We start from the raw sequence: 15847 nt of genomic DNA on the forward strand, positions 1-15847 counted from the left end.
GACCCACATGCATGTCCACAAAAAATGTGTCTCTTCTAGAATGGCGGAGAAGGAGGGGCTATGGGTGGGAGTTCCCTAGTCCTGCTCCTCACCTACACACCTATGTGCTTATCCCTCTTGACCTTCCCCCAGCCAGTCTTGCTTTGTTGGGGTGGTAGGTTTCCCTCCAGAACTAATACCTGATGTATCAGGGGCTTAGGTAGTCTCAGGCTGTTGGCATGGAAACCGTAGCAGCTGCAGCAAATGGATGGGGTTGAGAGAAGACAGGAAGAGGCCCGGGGACGCTGAAAATTTCCATGCCTTAGATTTATGGTGAGATCAAAACGCCAAGCTGGCACAGAGCAGGGGCTTCCCGAAAGTTTGCTGTGGGAAAGCGGGAGACCCCTTCCCCGACTTCTCATGGCTGTGCTTTGCAGGGGAGCCACACACTTTTGGGCTACTTCATGTGGTGAACTCTGATAGTTGAAACTAGTCACCCCAGCTGAAGTTTAAAGACAGAGAAAGTGTTTTGTAAATTAAATCAAAAGTTACCATATATCCTAGCTGTGACATTTCTGAAAAGACCCCGAAATCAGGGAATCAATAGATATTTACATCCCCAGGTCAGGGCAACACTGTTTGAAATATCGACCCAGAAGATGAATGAATAAACAAGAACTCCATGCACACAATGGAACAGTGTTCAGCCTTGCTACAGGCAACTGAGGAATGTGGAGGGTGGGAGAAATAGGCTTCCCCAGGGAGAAGCACACCGATTGGTCATCCAATACTAAGCAGTCAGCCCTGCAAACCTAACACGACAACACCATGCACACTGAGCGGGTTATATTTTAAAATACACGTGTGCATGCCGTTGCGCACGCAACAACGCTTAATGAAAACCAAGACCGTGCGTTTGAAAGAGAGCAAGGAGAGAGAAGAGGGAAATGATCTAATTATGTTATAACCTCAAAATACAAGAAAAATATTTTTTTAAAGGAAGGAAACCGTGTGTGAGATGGAGCAGAGGATAAAGGTGCTGCAAGCGCGAGGGTCTGAGTCCAGTGCCTTAGAACCCACGTGGCAAATGGACGGCAGTTACGTCCCACAAGCGGTTCTTTGCTCCGTATGCACACGTGCAACCAGCAAATAAAATGTTCTGATTTCTTTTAAATTAGGAAACTGATAGATGCCACACCATGGATGAACCTTTTAGACACCGTGCCAAGGGAAAGAAGCCTGTCAGAGAAGGACCAATACTCTACTTGACTTGCATGAGGTTCCTAGAGTGATCAAGCCCCGTAGATGAATTAGGATGATGGTTGTCCTGGGCTGCAGGACCAGAAGAATGGGAGTTATGACCTAGTGGTGGCAGAGTTTTGGTTGTTAAAGACAAAAAAGTTTGGAGGTAGATTAGAATATATGATGGAGAGAATACAATGTTGGACATTATAACTGTATTGATGACCATGGAGCTATACACTTACGATGGATGATATACCAAATTTTAATTTATTTATATTCCCCATCATAAAAATTGAAGAAAAAAAATACCCAAAAGATGGCTATAGCTTCGGAAGAAGGTAATAGCAATAAAGAACTTGCAATTGTTTGCATGAGACTGCTGAAGATAAGGCATCAACTGATCTTTCTGTAACTGGCTCCCATTTTCTTTCTTGAGCTTCAAGAATTACTTTTTGTTGTTGTCTAACGTATAAATGTACACAAGTATATGCCACATGTATGCAGCTCTACTTGGAGGGCAGCAAGAGTTACATCAACTTGTAAGCCACCTCAAGAATTCTAAGAACCTAATTCTAGCTCTCTGCCAAGTTCACAAGTGTTCTTAACTGCTGAATCCTCTTTCCCACTTTCTGCTTCTTCCTGATTTCAAACTGCCCATCCTACCTGTCCCATGAACTTACCTGGGTTGAGTAGACATGCTTTGAATACCCCCTTTCTCCTTGCCTATCTTGTTTTTATTGTAAGTCATGCCATACATCACCAGTGCCCAGAGCATACCTTGTGTGCAGTTTCTGTGTGTGTGTGTGTGTGTGTGTGTGTGTGTGTGTGTAGGTATGGGTATGAATATAGATATAGATATGCTAATATACTATATTATATCTGCATATATAATATATAATTTATAATATATAATCCATAACACATAATGTGTAATATATAAGTAAAATGTTGTATATTATATATTATATATCTGCTAATAGACATATATATGTATGCTGGTGAAATGAATGCACCCTGCAGCAGACATTCTTCACTTCCCTTCCTTGCTGTGTGTGCAAGAGTTCATCCAGGTCATAAATCTGCAACTGGAATGTCTGGGTGATGGGGGTCACACTAGACTCTTGGGTGACTGCGAGTCCATCTCCACGGCTCTGTACTTTCATTCTTCTTCACTCAGAACTACAGAGGAAATGACTGAGCCCACAGCAGACACAGCGCCTAATGCACAGCAGGTGTTCTGTAGATTGATGTTAAGTGAATGTATGAGTTAGTACCTGGGCTATGTTTGCCCGACGTGGGTGCATCTGTAAATTTTTAACCCAGCTCTTATTTAACATGCACCATAGCATGAAATCACCCCAATAGCAGTTGTCTTCTCATCCTCTGAGGACTTTATGTCTTTGGACCGTAAAATCATGCAGGAATAGCATTCTCATTTAAAACATTTTTAAACATTTATTTATATATATTTGTGTGTGTGCATGTGCGAATACTGTAATATGTTTGTAGAGGTCAGAGAAGAGAAGGAGGAGGAGGAGGAGGAGGAGGAGGAGGAGGAGGAGGAGGAGGAGGAGAAAAAGAGATACAGAGTGAGACAGAGAGACAGAGAGGGTGAGAGGGTTGATTTTCATAAGAAATTGGCTCATGGAATTATGGGGGTCAGTGAGTTTGAAGGGTAAGCTGGCAGGGTTGAGTTTAGGTAGGATTTCTGTGTTTTAAGTCCACCACAGAAGGTGACTCTCACGTCAAGTCAACTGTTTTATAGATGTTAATGCCATTTACAGAATGTTCACAGTGACATCTAGCTTAGCGTTTGATCAAACAACAATGCCACACAGTTTAGCCAAAAGCACACACAAATTTAACAATTATTATGTTTTCGGATATGCTTATTGGTCTATGTCCTAGAATAATGGGAAATTCAAAAGAGAGGTCAAAGACAGTTAGACATACATTTCGTTATGCCATCACTCTCTTTATATATAGACACAATTGTGTGTGCATGTATGGTACATATGTGGAAGTGTGAATATGTGTACATATGTGTATAGATGTTCATGAACGTATGTGTGAATGTGAAAGAGTGTGAGTGTGTGTGAGTGTGACTATGCACGAATGTGTATGTGCGTGTGTGTGAGTGTGTTAGTGTGTGTGTGAGCATGAGTGTGTGTGTTTGCACCTTATTTATTTACCTATATATCTTTGAGACTGCGTTTCCCAATAATCATGAGGTTCCTTGATTCAGCTAGACTGTCTGGCCCGTGAGCTTCTCTGTCCTCGCTGCCAACACAGGGGCTGCAGCTTCATGAAGCTATGTTTGAATTCTCTCTCTCTCTCTCTCTCTCTCTCTCTCTCTCTCTCTCTCTCTCTCTCTCCCTCCTCCCGTGTGTGTGTGTGTGTGTGTGTGTGTGTGTGTGTGTAGACACACATGTGGAGCCAGAGCACAATGTTCAGGAGTCAGTTCTCTCAGACCACTAAGGAGGTTCCAGGGATTGAACTTGGTTTGCCAGACATGGTACCAAGCAGCTTTACCCACTGAGCCGTCTTGTTCCCTGCTCTATATGCTTTTTACAATCAGTAATATTGGTTAAATAAAGTCACAATGTACAAGTACAGCCTCAAGACAAGCCCCCTTTCACCCTTTGATCTGTTGTGTCTATTTAATTGATGAACTAGTATGTTTTATTATAACATTTTCACATATGTGTATCATGTGCATGGTTCATAGTCACCCTACCAACACAGTTTATTTCTCCTCCTTCTCTGGCTGATTCCATCCTTCTCCCTATTATTTTCCTTCTATACACACACGCATGTGCACAAACACACACACACAATATATATATATATATATATATATATATATATATATATATATATATATATTCCCTCTGCATAGCCCTAGCTGTCCCAGAACTCACTCTGTAAACCAGGCTGACCTTGAACTCAAAGATCCACTAACCTCTGCCTCCTGAGTGCAGGGATTAAAGGCATGTCCCACATAAAATTACATGTATTTATTTATTTATTAATCTATATATCTATCTACCTATCTATCATATTGTGTCAGGAGACACGAATGTCCTGGTATGCAGGTGGTTGGGGTCAGAGAATAACTTGTGACCTTTCTGTCTTCCCACCATGTACATCTCAAGGATGAAATTTGAATCACTGGGCTTGGCAGCAAACACCTTTTCCTGCTGAACCATCTTGCTGGCCCCGAGTCTAAAGTATCCTCTGTAATGTGACGTCCAGTCCCATTCTCTTTCCTGAAATGGCATAATTATATCCTTCTTTGTGGCATGAAAAAGCTCCAGTGTGGATATATAAGACATAGTTTTGATCCATCCATCTGATGCTAGGTATCTAGCTTGAGTCCATAACTGGTTATTGTGAACAGGGCACTAATAGCACACGTGTACACACATGTCTGCCATGCATGGACTTAGATTCTTTCAGCCCTCTCTGTTTTAACTCACCGCCTGCCTCTAAGTCTCCAAGAAAGAATCCCGAGGCCAAAACTCCCAGGACACACTCAAGACCTAAGCCTCAGACAGGAGAGAGGACTCAGTCGTTAATTCTTCTGTTCTTCCAGAGGACCCAGGCTTCATTCCCAGCGCCCACAACCCAGTCCTCCATCTTCTGCACTGCTCTCAACATCCTTATCTTTGAAGTTCCTACAGAACAGCTCGCTGAGGTCTCAGCATTCAATGGTTCTTCTAGCCCAGTGTCCCGGAGTCCTTCTACAATCCTCCCCAGAGCAGTCAGGTCTGTCACTGCAGTACTGCCCTATGCTGGTATCAATTTGTCTTAGGGTTTCTACTGCTACGATGAAACACCATGACCATGAAGCAAGTTGTGGAGGAAAGGGTTTATTTGGCTTACACTTCCTTCACTGGAGAAACTGAGGATAGGAACTCAAGCAGGACTGGAACCTGGAGACAAGATCTGATACCCTTTTTTGGCTTCCCTGGGCACTGAACACATGTGCACAGACATTTATACAGACAAAAGCACTTATACACATAAAATAAAAATAAATATTTTTAAAGTGCATGCTACTCTTTCAGAGGACCTACATTTGACTCTCAGAACATCCGGCAGCTCATAACCACTTATAACTACAGCTCCTAGGGTATCCCATATGTCTGGACTCCAAACTCATGGACACCCATGCACACACATATGCATACACACAGACCCACACATACACACAGTTAGGAATAAAATGTAAAAAGAAAAAGCGTTAAGTTTCAAGGGCTGAAGATGTAGCTCAGTTGGTAGAGTGCTTGTCTGCATACATGCAGCCTTGGGTTCAATCCTCAGTGTCACATAAACTAGGGACGGTGGCACATGTGAGCAATCTCAGTGCTCAGGAGGCACAAGCAAGCAGATAAGAAAGTTCAAGGTTAGCCTCTGCCACTTACAAATTTGAGTTCAGCTTGGACCACATGAGAGCTTGCCTCCAACCAAACAAAACAGGAAACTATCTGGAAAAAGAAATGGGAATCTGTGGAGATTCTTATAAGCAGGTACTTCTTTACATACTCCATGTCTGGACCCTGTGTGAGGAAAACTCAAAGACTTGAAATGCAGAGGGGCAGAGAACAGCAAGGAGATGGGTTTGGGAATACAGCATGGACAAGAGGCTTCACTGGGGAGACAGGGACACAGACTGTCCAGGAGAACGGAGATATGCCTAACTGCACATGATGAAGGCTGAATCAACCCATCTTCCCAGCCCAGCATTAAATGTCTGCTATCTGAGTAAGGAAGATAGGGAGCAGCTGACGTCACACATATGAGCTGCATGTGTTCTTGTGGGGTCTAGTTAGACTCAGTTGGTCCTAGGGAGGATCTACATGTGCTCTCTTGCAAAGCTGTCATTCAAAGATGTCCGTGAAGAGTCTAAGACATTTCACACAGACCTGGGCTATAGTTACAGATTGGAACCTTCCCCACATCCACATAGCAGCTCTGATTTTCTTTCCCTCTCTCTCTCTCTCTTTCTCTATCAGAACAATTACCTGGTCCAGGGAACTGAAAAGGGCTCAGGCTGTTGCTATGGAAACAGAAGCTGGTCCAGGGGAAAGGGAGGGACTACAGAAGAAGCCTCTGGACTGGAATTTTCCAGGCTCTGAGATATTGGAGAGAGATTTTGGGTGTTGGGAGGCGCAGGGGAGGGGATGAAGTGTTTGGAAAATGGATGGGTGGTCTCCCAAATGCCAGGAAAGTACACCCTTGGTGCATAATAGATGTTTGTTGAAAGGAATAGGGATGTAGAGAGCTGGTAGCATGTTTGCCTAGCATGCAGGGGGCCCCAATACCACATAAAGGGAATGTGATGAGGCACATATGCAATCTTAGCACTCATGCAGTGGAGGCAGGAGAATAGGGATTTAATGTCATTATCAGTTACATAGAAGCTCAAGGCCAGCCTGAGCTACGTTAGACCTCAGAACAAACACACTAATAAGCAAAGAAATAGCTCCAGGCAACAGAGTCCTGTGAGATGCTTCTCCCCTTTACAGGATGGATAAATGTCAACCTCTCCTTTACTTTTAGACAGGGTCTCGCTGTACATTCAAGGCTGACCTTGCACTCACAACCTTCCTGCCTCAGCCCAAAGAAGGCTACGATGGCAGGCATGAGCCACCACACCCAGCACTCAACACCATTTGACCCAACTACAGCTACGTTGATCCAGGATTTTTTTGTGGACTACTTTGTACAGGAAATCAAGCAGCAATACAAAGATGGCCTCTCTTCAAGGAAGACAACAATTCCACCCAGAGGTGCCAACAGCTGGGCAGGAGGTTGGCTGCCAGTCTCTGCCCCAGTCAGTGCAGCTTGCTCTGTTGATGGCCTGACAACTATTTATACGGACACCTACAATCCTTGGTCTTTAATCTGCTATACTGTGGTCAGCTAAAAATGTGTGCATGGATCTCTACTTACGATAGCCCATTCACACTATTTAAAACAAAACAACTTTGCAGAGGCACAAAATGGAGTCACAATAGAAACTGTGCTTCAAGCTTTGAATTTTTATCTTTTCTGGGTTCTACCCTCTGAGCCGAATAGCTGCCATCTTTGTCCGATCACCTGTCCCTATCAGCAACAGATGTCACAAAGGGGCCTGTGGACTATCACCTTTCCTCAGAGAAAGATGCTGAAGGGAGTCATTGGACCCTCACCAGACATTCCTGCCAGATTTTAGTGTGCAGTTCTGCCCTAACTGCATGTAGCTTTATAGAGCATATATACCCTGGGGAGGATTAGTTAGAGAGGGGCCGTATGTACGTGGTTACAGAGAAGCTATCTGATAGGCTGAGTGGAAGCTTCCCAGTGTGGCTACTTTAGGTTCATCCACATTCTGTAGGTGAACCTGAGGGACTTTGGTGGAATCTCAGTTTGGTTTGACATGTGGCCTCATGAGGAGGGAGTAGATGGAGCTTACATCTCCCCAGGGAAGGAAATCTCCCAACAGCTAGCAATATGCCCAACCATATTCTCCTGTGGTGCTGGGTAGGAGATCAAGCCGCAGTTCTTCAATCATTACAGAAAGCAGTTGGTATTGCACAGCATGGTGTGTTGCTAAGTGATGTATTCAGTGTTAGCTGTATCCCTTGTAGCTTTGACTTATGATGGGCTTACTTGTGTATGTAGCCCCGTAAGCACCACAACTGGTCCATTGTTTTGTCAATAGATATTAACCGCCCTCCACCCTTTTTGGTATAAGGAATATGGACAGTGCCAAACACAGGAGATATTTAATCCACGGGTCTTGAATGAATAAGCATTGTTATGTTATGAGCATTGTTATGTATGAGTTGTCATGGAAACAGGGAGTGTTCCCCAGGGCATGCACATCTAGGAATAGAATTGCTATGCCTCAGGTGCCTCCGGTTTGGCACCATTGGCATTGGGTCTGTTTTTTATCATTGGGGAGGGCTGTGCTGTGTAATCTAAGGTACTAATCGGCATCTTTTCTCTACTCATTAGATGCTAGAGGCACCCTCTGCTTATAGTCTTGTTTGTCAACAATATCCATAAGGGGGTTGGGAAGATGGCTCAGTTGGGAAAGTTCTTCCTGTGTTATCGTGAGGACCTGAGTTCAGGCACCAACACCCAGGTAAAATCCAGGCATGGTGGTTCATGCATGTAGTCCAGAACTAGGGAGGCAGAAGACAAGAAAATAACTGGGTTTGCTGGCTAGTCAATAAAGGACAGTTGGTGAGTTTGAGGTTTGGTGAGAGAGTCTGATTCAAAAACTAAGACAGACAGATAGAGTGATGACTTAGTGGGTAAAGTGCTTGCCCCACAGATGTGAAGAACAGAGCTAGGATTTCTAGCACCCATGTAGATGCCAGATGGGTGTGGTAAGCCTGCCTGCAATCTCAGCAATGGGGATGCAAAGCCAGGGGACCCCAAGGCTACCTAGGCTAGCCTAAACGGCAAGCTATGGATTCAAATGAGAAACACTGCCTCACTATCTACAGTGGAGAACTAGCAAAGATTTGTAGCATCAGCACCTGGCCTCTGTACACATACACACACACACACACACACACACACACACACACATACACACACAAACACAAACACAAACACACACACACACACACACACACTTGTCCACACAAGAGGGAACATGTATGCATGTGAACACACACACCACACACACATATACAAGCAAAAAATATTAAGGTGGTAAGGGAAGGGCATATCTAATTACAACTGATATTGACCTCTGACCTTCACACACACACACACACACACACACACACATATACACAGTACACATTTGCCTAGGCTCACACACATCAACATGTACATGCACACAACTATTTTTAAATATTTAAATTAAAATATTGTGTGTGTGTGTGTGTGTGTGTGTGTTCACACAAGCTTGTGTTTGAGACAAGGTCTCACTTTGTAGCACTGGCTGGTTTAGAACTCATTACAAGCCAAGGCTGGCTCAAACTACTGGCAATCCTTCTGCTCAGCCTCATGGGTGCTTAGGATTACAGAAATGGGCTACCACACCCAGCCCCACACTTCCTGATTACAGGAATTCTCATTCTATTTCCTTGGGGTGAGCAGACACTGCTGGGCTGTGGTGGCTACAGAAAAGCCTGGGGCCTGACAGAAATAGAAAAGCCAGCGAGATGGCTTAGTGGATAAGGATACTTGTTTGTCACCCAGCCTGATGGCCTGATCCTCTGGACCGGGTTAGTGGAAGGAGGAAACTGACTCTTGCAAATTGTTTGCTGGCATTTACACAGCACACTGAGACCACACACACACACATTCACATAAACAAACAAACAAACAAACAAACAAATAAATAAATCTAAAACTTTTCTAATAGAAACAAGTTCAGATGCCTAATAGGCAGTGATTTTTCAGGAGTGGACAGGAAGCTCCCAGAGGTTATGCCTCAAGCAGGGCTGAGACAGTAAACAAGTTCACACAAGTACAATCGTCAAGCCCTGACCCGACACAGAGGTTGTGTGGCAACATGTCTGGAAATAGCCAGAAATGGTCCAGCTGGAGAGAATCCGAGTGTGTCCCTACACACGAAGGAGCAAATGCGATGTCCATCAGGAGAAAAGTTCAGCCAAGTAGAACAGAGCTGAGAACTGAGTGGTAAACAGTCACTGTGCTCCGGGCTCCTGTCTGTGGAAGGCCAGCTTCCTTCAGGAATCTCTGCTAAAGAGTAGGGCGGGCCCTCAGTACCACCCAGCAGAGTGGCTCACCACCTGGCTTGCCTGGAACTGAGGCAGGGTGGCTCATTATCCTGGCTTTCCTGGGACTGAAGCAAGGGGCCCCACCATCCTGGCTTTCCCAGGACTGAGGCGGGGGTCCCACCATTTTGGCTTGCCTGGGACTGAGACAGGAAGGCCCACCCACCACCTGGCTTGCCCAGACTGAGACAGAGTGGCTCACCATCTCGGCTTGCTGGGGACTCCCAGGGGCTTTGATGAAACTGACAGTATCCTAAGAAGTTAATAGAATCAATGGGCTTCAGCCTCAGGGTGTGTAATAAATGCAGTCACAGATGCCGTCTTGGCACCTACTAAATCAGACACTTGCAGACTGAGAACTGTATCAAAGATTGAGAACAGGGCTGGCTAAGAAGCCTCATAGGGTAAGGCATTTGCTTTGTAAGCAGGAGGACCAGAGTTCGGATCCCCAGACCTCACATAAATACTGGTTGGGCACGGTAGCTTGCCTGTAATCCCAGCACTCAGGATGCAGAGAATCCCTCGAGGAGGCTGTCTAGCCAGACTACATGAATCAGTTCCGGTGAGAAAGCCAATGTATAAGGTGGAAAACAGTGTTAGAATGTGCTCAATGTCAACCTCTGGCTTTCAGACACAAGTGCATATGTGAGCATGCCACACACATGTCTTTATAAAACAAAACAAAACAAGAGATTGGAACGGGGGGGGAGAGAGAGACTGGTGTGAACAAAGCTTATCTGAGGGCATCCTAACTCCAAAGACTTCACTTTCTATCTAGTATGGCCGGGGCTGCTTTGTTCTCTCCTGAGTATATTAGCCCTCTCCTGGGTGAGTTAAGCCTAGCATCTGTTTAATTAGCATATTCAAATTGTGCACAAGGGTGCGCTTTGTTATGGTATTTGCATACACGTAGACTGTATTTCAGTAGTGGTCACCCCGTTGCTCACTTGCCCTCCCATTCCCACTGATGTCTTTTCTCAATTCTCCTCCCTTCTACTTCTCCCCATGTACGTGTGTGTGAGTGCATGCATGTGTGTATGCATGTGTGTGTGATGCAATTAATTTAACTAGCGTTACTTACACAAATACAGGTGGAGGTTTGGTTTTTTGTTTTTTGTTTTTTGTTTTTGTTTTTTTTGTTTTTTTACAGGAACTTGGCAACCTACTAGTAACTGCACCGATGAGGAAAATGTCTCTCTGCATCCCCCAAGCAACCATTATCAGTTTATAGATCCTCAAGGAGGCAGCAGTTTCCATCTCCCTAGAGATACAAACAAAACTCAGAGGACAGTGTCATGTCTTTCATATGTGAACTTATGAATGGAGAACCCTCATCCCCAATATCATTTCGGTCGAGCTCTTACCTTGGGTCACTGTCTACCTGACCCAGCACTCTGGGGCCAGGTACCAAGCAAGTACGTAAGCACAGACACATTCGTTTCTTTCTGCTCTTGACTGAAATGGGATGCAACTGCCTGTCGCAAGCTCTTATCACTGTGATGCCCCCACTAGGATGAGCTACGATCTGGAATTTTAATCTCTTTCTCCATAAATTGTTTCTTGATAGGACATTTTATCCCAGCAACAGAAAGAATGTTGAAAGCAATAGGTTGAAGAGGAATGCTATGAAATGCTGGGTTGTGAACTCAGCATGAACTCAGCAACTGGGCCTAATCTACACAAGACCTGCACCAGGGTCAAGACAGACAAAATCCCAGCATCTGTGGTAGAAGATTTCCAGGATCCACCCCTTGCTCTTAGCAACAGGCTGTTGCTGTGGGAGGGGAATCATGCTTTTTTGACGATATGACCACAGTTGGTTTCCCATGCATGGTCCCACATCATACATATGTGACCAACACTATTGGGACTTGGTGGGCTATTTAAGTTTTTAAGAAAAGCCTTAATGCTGGAAAGTGTGTGTTTGGGGGAACACCTGGGGAGTTTGAGGGATAGGAATGGAATGGGGTAGACAAGATCATATTTATTTAATTGGATACATGTATAAAACTATCAAAAATAAAGAAAAATTTAAAGTAGAAAAAAATTTTATTTCTGCCAGATGGTTACATTGTCCAGACACAGAAACCCTCAGCATCCAGGTCCCATCATTTTGGCATGCCTCCCTCCCCGCAAGTGCTTTGTTACATTTGATAAAGGATCTCTCTCATACAGCCTAATCTAACCTGCAACTCACTATGTAACCAAGGATAACCTTGAATCCCTGATCCTCCTTCTGAGGGCTGGGATTATAGGAGTGTACCATTGTACCATACCTAACAAAATCTTCAAGCACTAATGTAGAAATGTTCTTGTGGGTGAAAATGCAAGATAATCAACTAAGAATTTATGTCTGGTGTCACTTTTTAAATAACAAAATGTTCATTTGCTTGTTCCTTAAAAGTGGCCATGTGGAAATTCAACAACAAATAAACAGGGATTAAGGCTGAGCCTCCTGACAAGGGATAAAATTTACTAATCCAAGCAAATCATGAGACCCTTTCATTCCCTTTGACCTAGTAATTTGACTTCCAGAAGTTCTTTCTAGGGAATTAATGAGGCGCACACAGACAGAGCTGAACAGAGGTTGGGCGTTCCATTTTCCACTGGATCAGTGAAATGTCAGAACATTTTTCCTTCCCAGAGCCAAGCCAGTGCTCCATCATCTTCTTAGGAGGTCTCTACGGCTACACAACCCCACCATTTCACATCCTTCACTTTCTTCGGGGGAAAAAAGCTGCTGACTGAATTCCTTACAGAGAAACAGCAAGCATTCTGAGATCAGTCTGGACTCCACCAGAGACAGAGAGCCCTTGTGGGTTGAGTTGTACCCACCCCTAACCCCTCCACCCCTACACTCTCCCTACATCCAAAATCACACGTTGATTTTCTGAATTCCCATGCCTTAGACTATGCCTGTATGCAAAGATCTTGAAGGAGGTAATTAAGGTCAAGCAAAATCATTAGGCTGGGCCCCGACCCAATAGAACTGGTGGTTTCATAAGAACAGAGGAAATTTAGACACAGACAAGCACAGAGGAAAGTCCGTGTAAGGACACAGGGAGAAGGCAACCAACTGAGGAGAGGTGCCTCAGAGGGTACCAGCCCTGCTTCTGCCTGGCCTCAGACATCAACCTCCAGGTCTATGAAAAACTTTCCATCATTTAAGCTATTGTCTGTGATACCTTGTTATGGCATTCTTAGCTGGCCAGTAAATGTTGACTATAAACATGTACAGATGTGTGTATACACGTACATGCACTCACGCGTGCATGTGCACACACACACACACACACACACACACATACTTGGTATTGTTTGATTTTTAAGACTTTTGTTGTGGAGCTGAGGAGATGGCTTGGTTAGCAAAATGATTTGGTACACAAACATAAGGATCTCAGCCCACATCCCTAGCATTCAAGCACAAAAGACCAGTTCCCAGTGCCTACCATGATAGACTGTACCTTCAAACTGTGAAGCAGTATAAACCCATTTTCTTTAATTTGGTTTTGTTAGGATTTTGTTGTTTTTTTGTTCTGTTAGGGTTTGGTTTTTGTAACAGGGTCTCCATACTAGCCTTTACTGCTCTGGAACTTGCTATGAAGCTGGCCTCAAACCCACAAAGCTCTGCTTGCTCCTTCTGCCTCTTAAATGCTGAGATTAAAGGTGACTGCCACCATGCCCAGATTATCTTACAACTTAACAAGTAACTAGAAAAGACATGAAGACAGGAGGGTGTAGTGAAAAAGATAAACAGGAGACTGGAGAGGTGGTTCCGGGATTAAAGAGCACATGCTTTTCAATCATGAGAACTGGAATTTGGTTCCCAGAGTCTATGTCAGGCAACTCACAAAATGCCTGTAACTGTGGCTCCAAAGGATCCAAAACCCTCTTCCAGGCTCTGCAGGCATCCACATGAACACATGTACAAACATGGATACATGGATAAACATAAATAAATTAAAATCTTTAAAATGTAAGATAGATTGTAGCTGGGCACGGCATTGTCTCCTCCTTTAAATACAGTAGACCAGGAGGCAGCCTGGAGGTAGACCAGTAGGATCTTTTACATTCAAAGCCAGCCTGCACTATATAGTGAAATCCTGTCTCAAAAACTGAAGGCTGCAGCAGAAGAGATGGCTCAGTAGCTAAGAGTTGAGTTCCCAGTGCTTAATAATTTTATGGTTTGGGGGGCTGACAAGATGGCTCGCTGTGGTAAAAGTGCTTGTTGCACAAGCCTGATGACCTGAGTTCAAAATGCAGAATCCATGTAATAAAGCTGAATGCGGTAACACACATCTGTAATTCCAGCACTCTTAGAAAGAAATAGGAGGTAGAGAGCCAGGAGTCAACACAGTGGCAGAAACAAAAAGAGAGACTCCATGGCGCCATTCTGCACGTCCCTTTGCTTCCCTCTTAGCAAGGGGTACTTTTCTAAAGCTTGGACGAGGCTAGACTGTCATTTCTAAAACTATTTTGGCATGGCCTATCTTCTGGCTTCTCTGCGTATGCTCATGTGACTAAGTTTTGTACTGAGTTCTATAGGTGGAGTCAGTGTGTGTATGTGTGTGTGTGTGTGTGTTTGTGTGTGTGTTTGTGTGACTGTGTTTGTGTGTGTGTGTTTGTGTATGTGTGTTTGCATGTGTGTGTTTTTGTATGTGTGTGTGTGTGTGTTTGTGTGCGTGTATTTTGGGGGTTAAAGAAGCACAGAGTTCTCTGAGAGAGACTCAACAAGGTGGAAAGAGAGAACCAACTTCCAAAAGAAGTCTTCTGACCTCTACACATACCATTTGCACACACACACACACACACACACACACACACACACACACACACACCCTAATACTAATAATAAATAGAAAATTTTAAAAATATGTTTTTATGGCCTGAAAGGAGAGGCACCCAGAACACTGGCTGGGTTGTTCTCTTTCCGAGAAAGCCAGTCTCTTCCTGAGCTGGGTGGCGGCATGTATATATTGCTTGGATTTCAGTCCACGACTTAGCTCATTAATCAGGGAAAAAAATTCCGAGGTGGGTTGTTGAAGCAAAGTTTTATCTGGCACCTGGACCAGATGTTGACATTGAAACTATTTCTGAAAGACTGAGAGTCTCCTGTCAGAGTCTTCGACCACCAAAATTCCTTTTCTATTTATTTAGGTTAGGCTCAAGTCTTCCCCGCACTACCAGATGTCTTCTTGAAGAATCCAAGAGTAACCGTGTCTGGTAGGACTATAATTCGAGCCTATGTATGCTATTTTTAATGTCTTTTTTTGTTTTTCTTTCGAGACAAAGGTCACATGTAACTCAGCCTGGCCTCAAACCTGCTGCGTACCTGTATATGAACTTGAATTGCTGATCAATCTGCCGCCAAGTCCCAAGTGCTGGGATTATAGGTATGCACCATCACACACAGTTTACTCAGGGGTGGGGATCAAACCCTGGATTTCATGGATACTAATTAAGCACCCATTGAGTTATCCATATCTCAGCCTTGTTATGAATTTTCTGCTAGACATGTCTAGTTTTTGTGAGCTTTTGTTAACTGCTATTTTAATTTGGTATTAAGAGAAACAGATGGGATTAGTTTTAATAGTGATTTCATTTAAAACAAGGTTTTAAATACACCACCACATCAACGTGCAATTACCATAACACCGTTAATGTCGCACATTACATCTTTACACTTGATAAGTCTGGCTACTGATTGAGAGCTCTTGCTGACTGAGGTGGAAGGAAGGTCCCAAGAAATTCTACAAAGCTGTCTTTCGACCTCTCCACATGTTCCACATGCATCAAAAGCACATATCCAAACCGAGCACATGGTATGCAAAAATTCTACTACAGAGCAACCCAGGAGGAAAATTGAAGCTAGG

Source organism: Rattus norvegicus, chromosome 1 (genome assembly GCF_036323735.1).
Source record: "Rattus norvegicus strain BN/NHsdMcwi chromosome 1, GRCr8, whole genome shotgun sequence".
In the NCBI taxonomy this organism is placed as follows: domain Eukaryota; kingdom Metazoa; phylum Chordata; class Mammalia; order Rodentia; family Muridae; genus Rattus; species Rattus norvegicus.